Consider the following 16,619-nt stretch of genomic DNA (forward strand, 5'->3'; position numbering starts at 1 on the left):
TGTAGCTGTGGCACACGGGCTTAGTTGCTCTGTGCCATGTGGGATCTTCCCAGAACGTGAAAAATCAAATGGCTAACTGGGAAAAAGTATTTGTATTTTATATCACAAAGGATAAACTTCCCTGCTACACAAAGAGCTCCTCCTAAACTGATAAGAAACACCAACAATCTGATAGAAAAATGGGTTCACAGAAAAGTATATGCAAATAATTCATAATAAAAAATGCAAACTTCAAACCCAAACTTCACATATATACAATTTTTCTCTTATCAGAATAGCAAAGATCCAAAAGTTTGAGAACACACTGTAGTGATGAAAAAAAAAAACGGGGGAGGGGGAGGGAAGCAGCCCTGTCTAGCGGTGCTGGAGGAAGTGCAGACTCTCCCAACACCCAGGAAAGCACTTGGCAGTATGGATCACCATCACACATCCTTTAAAAAAAATTTTTTTTTAATTGAGGTAGAGTTAGCTACCAGAAAACTAGAGCTCAATGAATTTGGTACAGTTGCAGGATACAATTTTAATACATGGAAATCTCTTGCATTCCTGTACACTAGCAACAAAAAATCAGAAACAGAAATCAAGAAAATCCCACTTACCATTTGCATCAAAAAAAATAAAATACCTAGGAACAAACCTACCTAAGGAGGCAAAAGACCTGCACTCAGAAAACTATAAGATACTGATGAAAGAAATCAAAGATGACACAAACAGATGTAGGGATATACCATGTTCTTGAATTGGAAGAATCAATATTGTCAAAATGAATATACTACCCAAAGCAACCTACAGATTCAATGCAATCTCTATCAAATTACCAATGGCATTTTTCACAGAACTAGAACACAATGTTTTTTAAATAAATAAATTTGTTTATTTATTCGCTGTGTTGGGTCTTCATTGTTGTGAATAGGATTTCTCTAGTTGCGGTGAGCAGGGGGTACTTTTCATTGTGGTTCATGGGCTCCTCATTGCGGTGGCTTCTTTTGTTGCAGAGCATGGGCTCTAGGTTCACAGGCTTCAGTAGTTGTGGCACACAGGCTCAATAGTTGTGGCTTATGGGCTCTAGAGAACAGGCTCAGTAGTTGTGGCACACAGGCTTAGTTGCTCCATGGCATGTGGGATCTTCCTGGAGCAGGGATCGAACCCATGTCCCCTGTATCGGCAGGTGGATTCTTAACCACTGCACCACCCAGGAAGTCCCTAGAACAAAAAAATTTTAAATTTGTATGGAAACACAAAGACCGCTGAATAGTCAAAGCAATCTTGACAAAGAAAAACATTGCTGGAGGAATCAGGCTCCCTGACTTCAGACTATACTACAAAGCTACAGTCATCAAAACAGTATGGTAGTGGCACAAAAACAGAACTATAGATCAATGGAACAGGATAGAAAATTCAGAGATAAACCAACACACCTACAGTCAATTAACCAGTGACAGAGGAGACAAGAATATACAATGGAGAAAAGACAGCCTCTTCAATAAGTTGTGCTGGGAAAACCGGACAGCTACAGGTAAAAGAATGAAATTAGAACATTCCCTAACACCATACACAAAAATAAACTCAAAATGGATTAAAGACCTAAATATAAGGACAGAAACTATAAAACTCTTAGAGGAAAACAAAGGCAAAACACTCTCTGACATAAATTGCAGCAAAATCTTTTCTGATCCACCTCCTAGAGTAATGAAAATAAAAACAAATATAAATAATTGGGACCTAATTCAACTTAAAAGCTTTTGCACAGCAAAGGAAACCATTAACAAAATGACAGGACAACCCACAGAGTTGGATACAATATTTGCAAACGATGTGACCGACAAGGGATTCATCTCCAAGATATACAAACTGCTCATGCAGTTCAATTAAAACAAGCAAAAAAAAAGCCCAATCAAAAAATGGGCAGAAGACCTAAATAGACATTTCTCCAAAGAAGACATACAGATGGCCAAGAGGCACATGAAAAGATGCTCAACATCAGCAATTGTTAGAGAAATGCAAATCAAAACTATGACATATCACTTCACACTGGTCAGAATGGCCATCATTAAAAAATCTAGAAACAATAAATGCTGGAGAGGGTGTGGTGAAAGGGAACTCTCCTACACTGTTGGTGGAAATGTAAATTGGTACAACCATTATGAAGAACAGTATGGAGATTTCTTAAAAAACTAATTTAAGCATAGAACTACCATATGACCCAACAATACCACTACTGGGCATATACCCTGAAAAAACCATAATTCAAAAAGATACAAGTACCACAGTATTCATTGCAGAACTATTTACAATAGCCAAGACATGGAAGCAACCTAAATGTCCATCGACAGAGGAATGGATAAAGAAGATGTGGTACATATATACAATGGAATATTACTCAGCCATAAAAAAGAGCAAAATAATGCCATTTGCAGCAACATGGACCTAGAGATTATCATACTAAGTGAAGTAAATCAGACAGAGAAAGACAAATATCAAGTGACATCACTTATATGTGGAAGCTAACAAAAAATGATATGGATGAACTTATTTACAAAAAAGAAACCGACTTACAGATCCCAAAATCAGACTTATGGTTACCGAGGTGGAAAGGAGTTGGGGGAGAGATAAATTGGGAGATTGGGGTTAACATGTACACACTACTATATATAAAATGGATAACTAACCAGGACATATTGTATAGCATAGGAAACTCTACTCAATATTCTATAATGATCTATATGGGAAAAGAGTCTGAAAAAGAATGGACATACATATCTATATGACTGATTCACTTTTCTGTACACCTGAAACTAACACAACATCGTAAGTCAATTATGGACTAATTAAATTTAAAAATAAAAAAAAAGGGAGAGAGAGAGAGAAACTAGTTCTTCAGCTCAGCTATGGCTTGACCATGACATTGGATATTACAGATACCCATTGTGTCATTTATAAAATGAAAAGTCAATACCTGCAAAAAAAAAACTGAGGTATAGTTTATGTACAATATTATATGTTACAGTAGTACAATTAGTGATTTACAATTTTTAAAGGTTATACTTCATTTATAGTTTTATAAAATGTTGGCTATATTCCCTGTGCTGTACAATATATCCTTGTTGCTTATTTTATACATGCTAGTTTGTACTTCTTAATCCCATACTCCTATTTTGCCCCTCCCCCCTTCATTCTCCCCACTGGTAACCACTAGTTTGTTCTCTATATCTGTAAATCTGTGTCTTTTTTTGTTATATTCACTAGTTTGCTGTGCTTTTTAGATTCCACATATGAGTGATATCATACAGCATTACACATACATCCTTTGCCTTGGCAACTCTGCTCTAGAAATTCACCACGCTAGTGTAGTCATGCACTCATGAAATGGTGTGTGCAAAAGTCATTCATTGCAGCACTTTTAAAAGTAAAAGATTGGGACTTCCCTGTAGCCCAGTGGTAAAGAATCCACCTTTCAATTCAAGAGATGCGAGTTCAATCCCTGGTCAGGGAACTAAGATCCCATATGCCGTGGGGCAACTAAACCCACACGCCACAACTACTGAGCTCATGTGCCTCAACTAGAGAGCCTGCAATGAAGAGCCCGCAGGCCTCAGTGAAGATCCCATGTGCCACAACTAAGACCTGACACAGCCATAAATAAATAATAAATAAATAAAATATTTTAAAAGTAAAAGACTGAAGAAAACGTAAAAAACCCAAAGTAGGAAAGTGATTAAGTAAATTCTTATACATTCACATGTACTAGTTTGCTCAGGCTGCCATAAAAAAGTACCATAAACTGGGGGGGCCTAAACAATGGACATCTATTGTCTCACAATTCTGGAGGATAGAAGCCCAAGATCAGGGTCAGCAGGGATGGTTCCTTCTAAGAGCTGTGAAAGAGAATCTATTCTATGCTTCTCACCTAGCTTCTGGTGATTTGCTGGAAATCTTTGGTGTTCCTTGGCTTGTAGACACATCACTCCGTCTCTGCCTTCACCTTCACATAGCATTCTTCCTGTGTGTGTCTGTGTCCCTATTTCCCCTTTATATAAGGAAACCAGTTATATTGGATTAGGAGTCCAACCTATGTAACAGAGAACAAATCTGACTCCGTGTTTTTTTTTTTTTTCTGATGCCATATTGAATCTATTCCTTTAGCTCTAACCTTTGTGCTCTGTTGCCTGTGCTTAGTCATGCTGGCTCTGCACCTTCTGTAAAAGAATGTTGCCTATAGCCTGAAATGTACAGGATAGCCCATTCTTAAGGCTCTGACCTTTAAAGGTATAACACTTTTCCATTAAAAGTTGCAGAACAGAGAGTAAAGTTTGTCTTATTGGATGTTTATAGGAACCTTGTGACCAGACCTACTTGGACAGCTGCATGAACAAAGGATTCCAGTGCTAAGAAGTTTGCAACAATCAGCCACACACCCTCCTTTTAGTATAAAGGAAGCCTGAAATCTAAGATGGTTATTTGGGACACTAGTGCATCCCCTCTGGGTCTGACAACTTTTCAAATAAAGGCGCTATTTCTTGCCCAAACAACTCGTCTCTCAATTTACTGGCCTGTCATGCAATGAGCAGTACAAGCTTGGACTTGGTAACATCTACTCCACTGTGACCTCATCTTAATTAATTATGCCTGTAATAACCCTATTTCCAAATAAGATCAAATTCTGAGCTACTCAGGGTTAGGAGTTAGGACTTCAATGTAAGAATTTTTAGGGGGCTACAAAACCCATAGCACCATGCAACAAACTAATATTCACCCATAAAAAACAAAGAGGGAGCTCTTTATAAAATGTTGTGCAAATCTCTAAGATGCAATAAATCAATGTTCCAAGTTATCATATACTATACTTTGTGTAAAAAAGGATAAAAAGAATATGTACATATTTGTATACATAAAAATATTCCTAAAAAAAAATTTGTGAAATTGTGCATGAGAAACCACTGACATTGGCTGTCTGTGGGGAGGTACCTGTGTTGCTGGAGGAGAAAGGTGGGAAGGAGAATTTTCAGTGCATATCCTTTTTATACTCCTCGCATTTTGAATCATGAGTGTAGTATTTATTCAAAATTTTAATTTAAGCTTACTAAAACTTAAATGGAATCAGACTACTAAACTACATGTACTTTCAAGAAGGATTATATCAATTTATGAGACCCCCACAGCCATAAATACAGAGCCCTTTACACAGTCATTGCCCCAGGATTAGGTTTGAACAGGTTCGTTTTTTTCTCTAAATTTGCAGGCAAAAAATCATGTATTGTTTAATTTGCTTACCCTTATAGTGATCTCCATTGACCACTGGCCCTCCTTAGATCAAGTATCATCTTGACACATTTTGTGGAATTTTTATGCATTGTAGGAATGCATTCTGTATTAAAGAAATTTACCTTTTGAATTTGCCATAAATGTTGCTATTCTCTTTGCTGTTTGCCTTTTAATGTCAATGATTTTCTTTCACACATGGAAGCTTTTTTTTTCTTTTTGGCTGCACAGGGCCTTAGTTGTGGCATGTGGGATCTTTGTTGAGGCATGTGGGATCTTTCGTTGCAGCACCCATGCTTCTCTCTAGTTGTGGCGCGGGGGCTCCAGGGTGTGTGGGCTCTGTAGTTGTGGCGCACAGGCTTAGTTGCCCTACAGCATATGGGATCTTAGTTCCCCAAGGATTGAACCTATGTCCCCTGCAATGGAAGGTGGATTCCTTACCACTGGACCACCAGGAAAGTCCCAATGGAAGCTTTAAATGGATGTGTAAAATTCGTATGTGGCAGGTGGCACTGTTGAACTGCAAGGGAGGAACCCACAGAAATCTTGGTATTCAGGGACTCTTAAGGGATAACTCACAATCCCTGGAAAAAGATCTGGAAGGGACAGTAGCTCTCCTACTGTTCTTATTTTGGGGCAAAAGTAGATGTGTCTTTTTTTCAGAAGTCCTGGCTGAAACTTGCATCTGCAGTGATAACAGTAAGCACTTTTACGGTGTGTATTTTGTGCTAGGTACTGTTCTAAATGCTTTACATATATTGATATATTCAAATTTCTCATCAACCCTATGATGAAGGCCCTGTATATACCCACCCCCCTCCACATCCTATAGATGAGAGAACAGAGAGGATAAACAAATCACCAAAGCATACACAGCTGGGCAGTTTTGAAGCTAGGATCTCTGACATCTTTGAAACATTCTGTCTTGAAAACATCTTTGGCACTTGCTGGTCCAATCCCAGTTGCCTGGTTTCCTCTTGGAGATGCCATTTTTCTCCAATTGTCACTCACAGACCACAGGACACCAAGACCAAGTAGGACTTGGCAGGAGGTGGGAATTTTTTTTTTAAGAGAGAATTAGACTTCCTGCTGTATATATGGATTAACTCACAGTTATACAAGACTTTGGGGAAGTTGAAAATCAAAGGAGCTACTCCCCTAATTTGGAGGGCCAGCTGTTAGAAAATGGAACCCTGCTGCAAGGTATCTCTCTTCTTCTTCTTCTTCTTTTTTATTTTTTCTCAGGTCTTTATTGGAGTATAACTGCTTTACATTGTTGTGCCAGTTTCTGCTGTACAGCAAAGTGAATCAGCTGTATTTAAACACATATCCCCATATCCCTTCCCTCTGAGCCTCACTCCCACCCTCCCTATCTCACCCCTCTAGGTCGTCACTAATCATCTAGCTGATCTCCCTGTGTTATGCAGCAGCTTCCCACTACCTGTCTATTTTACATTTCGTAGTGTATATATGTCAATGCTACTCTCTCACTTTGTCCCAGCTTCCCCCACTGCTGCCATGTCCTCGAGTCCATTCTCTACATCTACATCTTTATTCTTGCCCTGCTGCTGGGTTCATCAGTGCAAGGTCTCTCTCTTGAATCACTGTTGGGCTCTGGGTTTCTAGGTAGTTGTATAACCCTGGGCTGGTACTTAACTGCCCTCAGTCTCAGCTTCCTCATCTGGAAAATAGGTAATAATAGTACTGACTTCATAGAATTGTTCTGAAAAATAAATTAGTATATATAAAGCACTTAGAGCAGGGCCTGCCATATAATAAGTAGTATTAAATACTGTTGTTACTGGGGTCACATTCCTATAGGTGTTGGCTCCTGAGGGGAGTAGATCACCCTCCTTCATCTCGCAGGGAAGAGAAAGATATTGACACAGGACCTGAGGTCTTGGAAGTATGGTTTTATGCAGGGTCAAAGGTTGACTCCTTCTCCCTGGGTCTGGCTCTCTTGGAGCCCAGAGAATCACTTAGGGGAGCAGGCCTGCTGCTAGCAGGGAGGTATCTGTAAGGGACCCAGACTGCCCAGGATCTATAGGTAGGTTAGTGGCTAGTGGTAGGTTATTCTCCCAATAGTGAAGTCTTGTGAAACATGATGGCCTGTTCTTGGCTGGGCTAGGGAAAATTATAGGAAAGGCTGAGGTCCATATTTTTACCTGCATGGTGGGCACCAGGGTTCCTAAAACTCTGGAGATGATCTGTTTGTACAAAGCTGGAGGGGACAGCAGTGTAGACACACATACAGCCTGGACTTTCCCTGGAGAATACATGGAATACCCCCAAAGACCTAGAGAGAGATCCTAGAAAGAAGCAACGGTTTAGGCAGGATGGGTTAGACTAGGACACATTAACAAATAAACCCTCCATCCCAGGGGCTGAACATAAGATTTATCAGTTGCTCATGTAAAGTTCAATGCAGATCAGCCTGCCCTCATTCATCTTGCAGCCATAATATCTGGAATACATGGACTTCAGGGTTGTCACTGTAGAAAAAGACAAGGCTGGAAGATCCCGTGGGGTGTTTTCAAGGGCCAGGCCTAGAAGTGCCTTACATCACTGACATCCACATCTCTTTGGACAGAACCAAGTCACAAAGTTCCATTCTAACTGCAAAGGTGGCTGGGAAGTGGAGGAGTTTGTGGATATTTGGTGAACACTAACAGTCCTGCCACTGTCAGGGAACCTCAAAAAGGGGAAAACAGGAAAGCTGTATGGCCACACTGAACTCTTGTACTATCAGTTGGCATCATCCAATGATGTGGTCAAAACATAGCCTTACTTGTTACGCAAGCTGGCAAAACATATTCAGTTGACATAGGAGTCTTCCCTTAAAGTTTTTGTGGGGCTTGGCTTTCCCTTCCAAGGTCCTCATGGCACAGCAGCAAGTGATCTAAGAGAGAGGGCAAGGCAGAAACCATAGTGCTTTTTATGCCCTAGTCTCTGAAGTTGCACGCAGCTATTTAGAAGCAGATCATTAAGGCCAGCCCACACTCAGGGAGAGAGTAATTAAACTCCATCTCTCCCTCTTTTTTTTTTCTTCAAGTTTCATTGAAATACGATTGACATACAGCACTGTATAAGTTTAAGGTACACAGCATAATGATCTGACTTACATACATCATGAAATGATTATCACAGTAAGTTTAGTGAACATTCATCATTTCATATAGATAGAAAATTAAAGATATAGAAACAAAGTTTTTTGTTGTGATGACAACTCTTAGGATTTGATACACAGCCGTGTTAATTTTATTTATGTTGTACATTGCATCCCAAGTAATTATTTATCTTATAACTGGAAATTTGTACCTTTTGACTACCTTCATCCAATTCTGCTTTCCCCCACATTCCACCCCTGGTAACCACAAATCTGATCTTATTTTCTATGAGTTTGTTTGTTTTTGAAGAATAATTGACCTATAATACTATGTTAGTTCCTGTTACACAACATAGTGATTTGATATTTCTATACATTTCAAACTGATCAGCATGGTAAGTCTAGTTATGATATATCACCATACCAAGATATTACATATAAACCCCACCTCTTGAAAGGAGGAATATAAAAGAACTTGTGGACATATTTTAAAACCACAACAGTCTTTCTAGAATTTATTTTAAAATATGAATTTCCTGGGAATTTCCTGGCAGTCCAGTGGTCAGGACTTGGCACTTTCACTGCCATGGGCCTGGGTTCGATCTCTGGTCTCGGAATTAAGATCCCACAAGCTGCGTGGCAGAGAAAAAAAAAAAAAGGAGTGAGGGGGACTTCCCTGGTGGTCCAGTGGTAAAGAATCCACCTTCCAATGCAGGGGATGCACGTTCAATCCCTGGTCAGGGAACTAAGATCCCACATGTTGTGGGGCAACTAAGCCCACAAGCCACAACTAATGACCTCGAGTGCCTCAACTAGAGAGCCTGCATGGCACAAACTACAGAGCCCACGTGCTCTGGAACCCATGTGCCACAACTAGAGAGAAGCCTGTGCGCCACAATGAAAGATCCCCTCGTGCCTCAATGAAGATCCTGCTTGCCACAGCTAAGAACCGACGCAGCCAAAAATAAACTAAAAAAAAAAAAATTCCCCCCCATTGCAAAGCACTGATTGTCCCACTACCATTTCCTCATTTACCTTCCCAGTTGACACGTAATACTTAATCATATAAATTATTCCATAGAAAAGGTTCTGCTTTGGGCCACCTATTTAGTTTCAATGACCTGTCTGCAATTCCCGTGTCCAAGTAGCATTAATTATTGCAGTGGTCATAAAATTTAGCTACAAATTCTCTAGCACTTCAGACTTTAGATGTACAAATGATTACAGTACATTCTACTACGGGTAACAATAAAGTGGTTGGGGTGGGGAGGTGGATAGTAAAGCCTCCTCAGAAGAGGATGTTGACACCATCTATCCTTGAGGGAGCAGCAACTAGAGGGATAGAGACCCAGTCTCAGGCCAGGCAGTGATCATGCTGAGGGTGAGATAAACCAGGGGGGTGTGTGTGTGTGTGTGTGTATTTTGAAGGAAGAGTTCAACAACAGGAACTTCCTTACAGATCAGACTTGGGGGGAGGTGGCAGTAAGAACTGCAGCTGGCAGCCCATCTTTTTTTAGAAACCCCCAAACTCTCAGGACCCGGGACGTCACTCTGCAGGTGTGGGGTACCATCTGCTGAAAGATCTGAATCATGAAAGGAGCAACATCGCATTTGCATCCTGTAGAGATGTGCGCTCCCCACCCCCCACTCTACCCAATCCAAGATGGCACAGCATGGGGCACTGGGTCAGAAGATGCACTGTTGCGGGGGAGGGAGATGACATAGGCCTCACCCGTGGGCTCATCCAAGACATCTGTCAGAACCAGCAGAAGGGGAGAGTGGGGGGCTTCTGATTGCAGAAGGGTTGGGAGGCTACTCTGGAGCTGAGCTGTTTGCCCCTGGGATCTGGGAACCACATGGCCACCAAGGCTGATAGTCAGTGCCAGGACCTCCATCCTCCGCCTTGAGGAGTTTCAGTCTGGCCACATATGGCCATGTGAGTTTCAATCTGGCCACACAGCAAGGTACCCTCCCCGAACCCCATGAGACACAGAAACAGAAGGAAGAAGGCTATCATCTAGGAATTAAAGTATTAAACTTCAGTATAATAAACAGAAATCGGTTTTGAGAAGGTAAGCCAAGAAATTGTCTATACAAATGTGATTGAGCTTATAAACATCCCAAACCACAAAGATGCCAAGAGTGCAGTCACAGAGACTTATTCTTCGATGGGATTTCAGTTTGTGAATGGTGGATGATACTGTTGGATGCCTTCCCAGTGATCGTTCTACCTCCCTTCTCCTTGGCTAACAGAGCCCCCAAATTATAAGGGGCAGTAGTATGCTCAGATTATTCAGGTCTGGTGTAATGATTCTTATTGTTTTTTCAGATACTCAATTTCCCAGCCTTCCCCCTTGTAGCCAAAGGAGGCCAGAAAACCACTTTGGGTCATTGAGATGTTCAGAGGAGGTCTGCTGTAGGCTTTAGGAAAGACTTTGTTTTTAATTTAAAGAAGGAAACCAGCAGAGAAGAGAGCTGGCTGATACTACGTGTTCCTCCTTCTTCCTGCTTAAAGGTCTGTATGATGCCTGGAGCTCCTGCAGTCTTCTTATAACCATGAAGCAGCACACAGGAGGATCCGAAGGCAAACTGCTGATAAGGGTGGGGCAGAAAATAAGGTGTGATGACAAATTTTGTGTCAAATGATTGGTGCCCAGATATTTAGTCAAACATTATTCTGGGTCTGTCTGTGGGGGTGTTTTTGAATGAAATTCGTTTTTTGAAAACTTTTAAAAAATTGAGACATAGCTGATATACAATATTACATAAGTTATAGGTGTACAACATAGTGATTCATAATTTTTAAAGGTTATACTGCATTTACAGTTATTATAAAATGCTGGCTACACTCCCTGTGTTGTACAACATATCCATGTAGCTTATTTTATACATAATAGTTCATACCTCTTAATCCTCTACCCCTATATTGTCCCTCCCCCCTTTCTCCCTCCCCACTGGCAACCACTAGTTTGTTCCCTATGTCGGTGAGTCTGTTTCTTTTTGTTGTTATATTCACTAGTTTGTTTTAATTTTTAGATTCTACACATGAGATATGCAGTATTTTTTTTACTGTGTCTGACTTATTTCACTTAGCATAATATGCTCGAAGTCCATCCATGTCGTTGCAAATGGCAAAATTTCATTCTTTTTATGGCTGAGTAGTATTCCACTGTAATTTTTTAAAATATTTATTTATTTATTTATTTGGCTGTGTTGGGTCTTTGTTGCTGCACATGCACTTTCTCTAGTTGCAATGAGTGGGGGCTCTTCTTTGCCATGGCTTCTGTTATTGCGGAGCACAGGCTCTAGGCACATGGGCTTCAGTAGTTGCAGCACACAGGCTCAATAGTTGTGGCACACAGGCTTAGTTGCTCCATGGCATATGGGGTCTTCCTGGAGTAGGGATCAAACCTGTGTCCCCTGCATTGGCAAGTGGATTCTTAACCACTGCACCACCTAGGAAGCCCCCTCCACTGTAATTATGTACCACATTTTCTTTATCCTTGAATGAGATTTGAATTGGCAGACTGGGTAAAGCAAGTTGCCCTCCCTGATTTAGGTGGGCCTCATCCAATTAGTTGAAGGCCTGAATAAAGCAACAAGCCTGAACTTCCTGCAAGTAAGAGAGAATTCTTCCTGCCTGATGGCCTTCAAACTAGGACAGTTTTTTTTTCATGCTTTTGGACTGGAACTAAAACACTGGCTCTCTCTGGGTCTTGAGGATGCTGACTCACCCTGAAGATCTTAGAACTTGCTGGCCGCCATAACTGTGAGAGCCAGTCTCTCTCTTTCTCTCCCCCTATTGTTTCTGTTTCTCTGAAGTACTCTAATACATGGGGGAAGCCTGAGTCTCCATCAATACCACTGGTCTGCTGCACCAGTCCTGATGTTGGTCTGCATCACCATGTTCTTGACACACGACGAAATGTTCTCATTGTTCAAGATGTTTAGTCAGTCTTTTGTTACTTGCAGCAAAAGCATTCCTAACTGGCCCTGGATAATGGATATGAATTCTCTTTCATTCTCAATTTCATTGTACAAAATAATCACCCTGGGAAGAGCCACCCTTCAGAAATTGTGGTGGTACTTAAGACTGTATTTGTCACAAGCTTCCAAGGAATTCTATTAGGTTCTGAGAAACACTGGACTGTAGCAAATAGGGAGGTAGCAGGCATAATAGTAAGGTGGAAAATACTCATATTGAAAGAAAGCAGGATAAAAAGCTGAATATACTATAAATGATTTAGCTATTTAAAGAGATATATAGAAAAAACTGGGCAAAAAAGGCTAGACAGAAATTCACTTCTGGCAGTGGTATTTTGACATTATTTGTTTGTTTTCCATAACTTCTATAAACAAAGCCCGCCTTACTCCAGTGTGTGGTTTTAGTGGGGGAGAACCTACATGTACTTAAAAGAACAGCGTCCTCTTAGTCCTCCTTGCCCATCCTGGTGATCTTCTGACTACGAATTCAGCTTCCTGGTTACCAAGGAATGCAGAAGTGAGATGCCTCTCCATGTGCATATTTCAGTCCCTGACACATAAGACTCCCCCTTGTAAATTGATAAGTTAGCATTCGTGTTGTTTTGTCAACTGTGAGCCTGGATAATGTGAGTTGGATAAAACAGACAAGACTGAGTTTTTCTCACCTAGACCCTGGCTTGTGGCAAGGCCCTTTGCCAGGGCTGGCAGGAGCCAGAAAGACCAACACCCACATTAACTGCGACCAAATTTTAAGCATCTACTATGTGTCAAGAGTGAGGCTTAGCACTTCATAAACCATCTCATTTAATCCCCAGAACAATCCTGTGAGGTAAATACTGCTGGCATAAAACCAGGAGGAACAGAGAGCACGGGTCTAGGTGTAATGGGAACACCAACTCATAGGTGCAGACTCGAGGGGAAAGAAAGATAAAATGTCCTAGGAAAAGTTAAAGCTACAGAAATAAAAAGTGTTCAGAGACCGGATTGAGGTTCTGGAGGGAGATGCAACCTGAGACTTTGCAGGTACGGGGTGGGGGGGTGGGGGGTGGGGGCGGGAGGAGGTTCTCCCTAATGTAAAGATAAAATAAAATCCCCTAAGGAAAAGTGAAAATAAGATGACTCCCCTGTAGAAGGAACAAAGAAAATGGACCCAGTGTGGCTAACAGGGACACAAAATAAAATGGAGCCAGGCAGTCACAACAGGCTGGGAGTTCAGTCATGTGCTCTGTATTCTTAGAAAAACCACGAACAGACAGTTATAAGGGCTTCTGATTCTGCTAAGGGTCCTGCCTGAAAAGCCCCTAACAAGAAGCTCCAATGACAACAAATCATAGAAAAGTTTCAGTTAAGCTGTAAGGACTTGTGGTCAGTCTGCAAGGGCCATCCAATTCCCTTACAAGCTTCCCAACTGTGGCTTCTGCTTTTAAAAATCTATCACCTCCTTCATGCGTGGGAAATGTACTTTCCCTCACAGCCTAAGGTTGCATATCCCATTTGCAAACCTTTCAAATAATAAAGCTGTCCTTTTGCTTTAAGACAACCCTGACCCTTTACCGGGATTTATTTCTGATTTAGGACAACACTAGCACTGCAAAAGGAGGGAGTTATCCAATGAGTTTAAAAAGGATTTAGGACTCACTTTGAACTGCTATTTACTTAGAAGTGTCAGGGAGGAATAACTTTCCTTCTACTCTTTTACATTCAGTGACTGAGGGCATATGAATTTAACTCACAAAAGACATTAACAGGAGAAAAAGGTATATAATTCCATTAAAATTTTACATACACAGGAGTTCACAGAAGGGAAGTGAAACTGCTGTTGAACCCAAGTTCACATGCCTCACCCACAGTGAAGTCAAACAAACCAAAATGTCGAAGTTTGCAGCAGAAGAAAGGTTGATTGCAGGGCCATGCAAGGAGAATGGTCAGCTTGTAGTCAAAAACCCAAACTCTCCAATGGCTTTTAGGGAAGATTTTTTAAAGGCAACATTTGGGGTGAAGGCTGCAGGGTGCATGACTTTCTTCTGATTGTTTGGTGGTATTCTCGGAATCTCAATCATCAACCTTCTGGTTCTAACCTGTTTGGGGTCTCAGCATGTAGTTAAATTAAGGCCCTCTAGGTGGGGGCCTTAGTTCCTGCTGAATACTCAAAGATATGAACCAGATACATATATATATTTTAGATATATATATATATATATATATATATATATAAAAAACACATATATGACTTGAGGAGGAACTAGGACTATTTTTACGCTTAACTATTATTTCTAGACTTCTTTTCCTTTGTTTCTGCATTCCCTCACTTACCTTGTTAGTAACCGCTAGAATCTGCTCTTTGGAACTCAGGAAAGGGCTAGGAGGCTAAAGTCTTTTCCTACAAATTAGAGGTGGGGGAGGGGGACGGGGAGGGGGACACAGAGGGGCTTTTGCACAAGACCCCAGCAGGGTCCTGATTATTTTCAATCCCCTTGTCTTTGATATTCCTCAATCCAAAAGGGAAACACATACAGGACAAGAGAGGGAATAATGTTGTGGATAGAGATATTAATCATAAACTGAGCAGAGAAATTCGGTTTGAGGACTGTTTCAAAACTGAAAGGAAAGATTAGACTCAAAAGCTTATATATCCTTCTTAACAAAGGTAAGAGGTTTTGGATATCAAAGGACAATTTCTGGACGGGTGACTAGGAAATATATGTGGGAACCAATGGAAGATAACGGTTATCTTTTTTTCTTAAATAAATTTATTTATTTATTTTATTGGCTGTGTTGGGTCTTTTTTTTCTGTGTGCAGGCTTTCTTTTAGTTGCAGTGAGTGGGGGCTACTCTTGGTTGTGGTGCACGGGCTCCTCACTGCCATGACTTCTCTTATGCGGAACTCGGGATCTAGGCGTGTGGGCTTCAGTAGTTGCAGCATAGGGGCTCAACAGTTGTGGCTCACGGGCTCTAGAGCGCAGGCTCAATAGTTGTGGCGCAAGGGCTTAGTTTCTCCGTGGCTGTGGGATCTTCCTGAGCAGGGATCTGAACCTGTGTCCCCTGCACTGGCAGGCGGATTCTCAACCACTGCGCCACCAAGGAAGCCCAAGGGTTATCTCAATAAGGCTTATTTCTGCAGATTTATCTGGGATGCAGACTCTGCCTTTTGGGATAAGAGTAGCTCTCCTCCTCCCCATGGGGAAATGTATGCCCTGTTCTTAGGCAGATAAGGGCAGACAACTGTTTTTTCTGTACCTAGTGAGTCTCAATTGCCTTTCGCTCAAAACCATCCTTTTCCCAAAGAGGCATATTTCGAAGTGGCATATTCTGGTCCCTGCCAGAGGTAGTAAGGACCACACAAATAACGGTTAATTCCATAATCTTTCCTACATTTTACCCCCACTTAAATAACTCTTCACCTTCCCAAGGGGAAAAAAAAAAAAATCCACCATGCCACGTGGAAATTCTGATTCTGGAAAGGACACCGTGTTGCTCACGCTGCAGCTGTGACCTCCCAAATCCCAATCTGGGAGACAGAGAGGGCGAGGCAGAGCGAGCCCCTTGGCCAAGCTCCCACCACGTCCCTGTCACTTCTCCCTGGGATTAAGCAGGTTCTGCAACCGCTCGCTCCGCCCTCCCGCAGCCGGCAGAGCGCTGAGGACGACTAGGCGCTGCCCCACCTTTTGCCTCCGCAGCAGCCAGAGGCGGGGAAATACGTTCTCTTCCGGCCTTTCCCTCTCCACACCTACCTGATGTCCCAGAGCCCACAGTCGCCAGCCTGCTGCCCCCAACAACCACGACCCCAGCCTTTGCGCAAGCGGAACCAAGGCAAAGGGTCCGCCGGGGCGCAGCACTCTGCAGGCCCTCTGGTGAAGTTCCGGTTCTCCGCTCTAGGAAGCCGGGAGGACCGCGGCTCACTGGTTCTGACCGCGCTTGCTCACCCCACAGAGCTTAGGTTCTCTTCCAGAGCTCTAGTTTAGGAAGTTTCAAAGTTAAACCGAAAACCAGGGATGGCTGTAGACCTTTAGGAATGAATTGAAATTCCTGCAGAATGAAAACGGGCACTTTTCTGAGCTCTCCAGCGTTGGCCAGGAACAGAAAAAAGCTGGCAGTTATATAAATCCCATTCACCAAACGGAGGAGCTAGGGGTCCTTGCAGAAACGGCTGCCCGGGTAGGGAGTGAGCCAGACGTGCCTGGGGCAGGGCAAGAAGAATTGGGGGCCAACATGAAACTGCTTCTTTTGGGCAAACTGCTTTGCACTTCATTGAGAATTATAGCTGCAGTGG

The 16,619-nt window shown here is 42.0% G+C and overlaps 1 long non-coding RNA gene across 1 annotated transcript; it reads right to left on the reverse strand.

Annotated features, from left to right (window-relative positions):
- Window positions 1–594: 594 nt before the first annotated feature.
- LOC130836684 (uncharacterized) lies at window positions 595–16,141 on the reverse strand. The gene is made up of 4 exons (XR_009049210.1): window positions 16,081–16,141; window positions 8,048–8,158; window positions 7,425–7,568; window positions 595–1,203 (listed from the first exon to the last, which is right to left on the reverse strand). It is a non-coding gene; the product is annotated as an uncharacterized LOC130836684 (long non-coding RNA).
- Window positions 16,142–16,619: the final 478 nt, after the last annotated feature.

The sequence above is a fragment of the Hippopotamus amphibius genome, chromosome 15 (assembly GCF_030028045.1).
Source record: "Hippopotamus amphibius kiboko isolate mHipAmp2 chromosome 15, mHipAmp2.hap2, whole genome shotgun sequence".
NCBI classification, from domain to species: Eukaryota; Metazoa; Chordata; class Mammalia; order Artiodactyla; family Hippopotamidae; genus Hippopotamus; species Hippopotamus amphibius.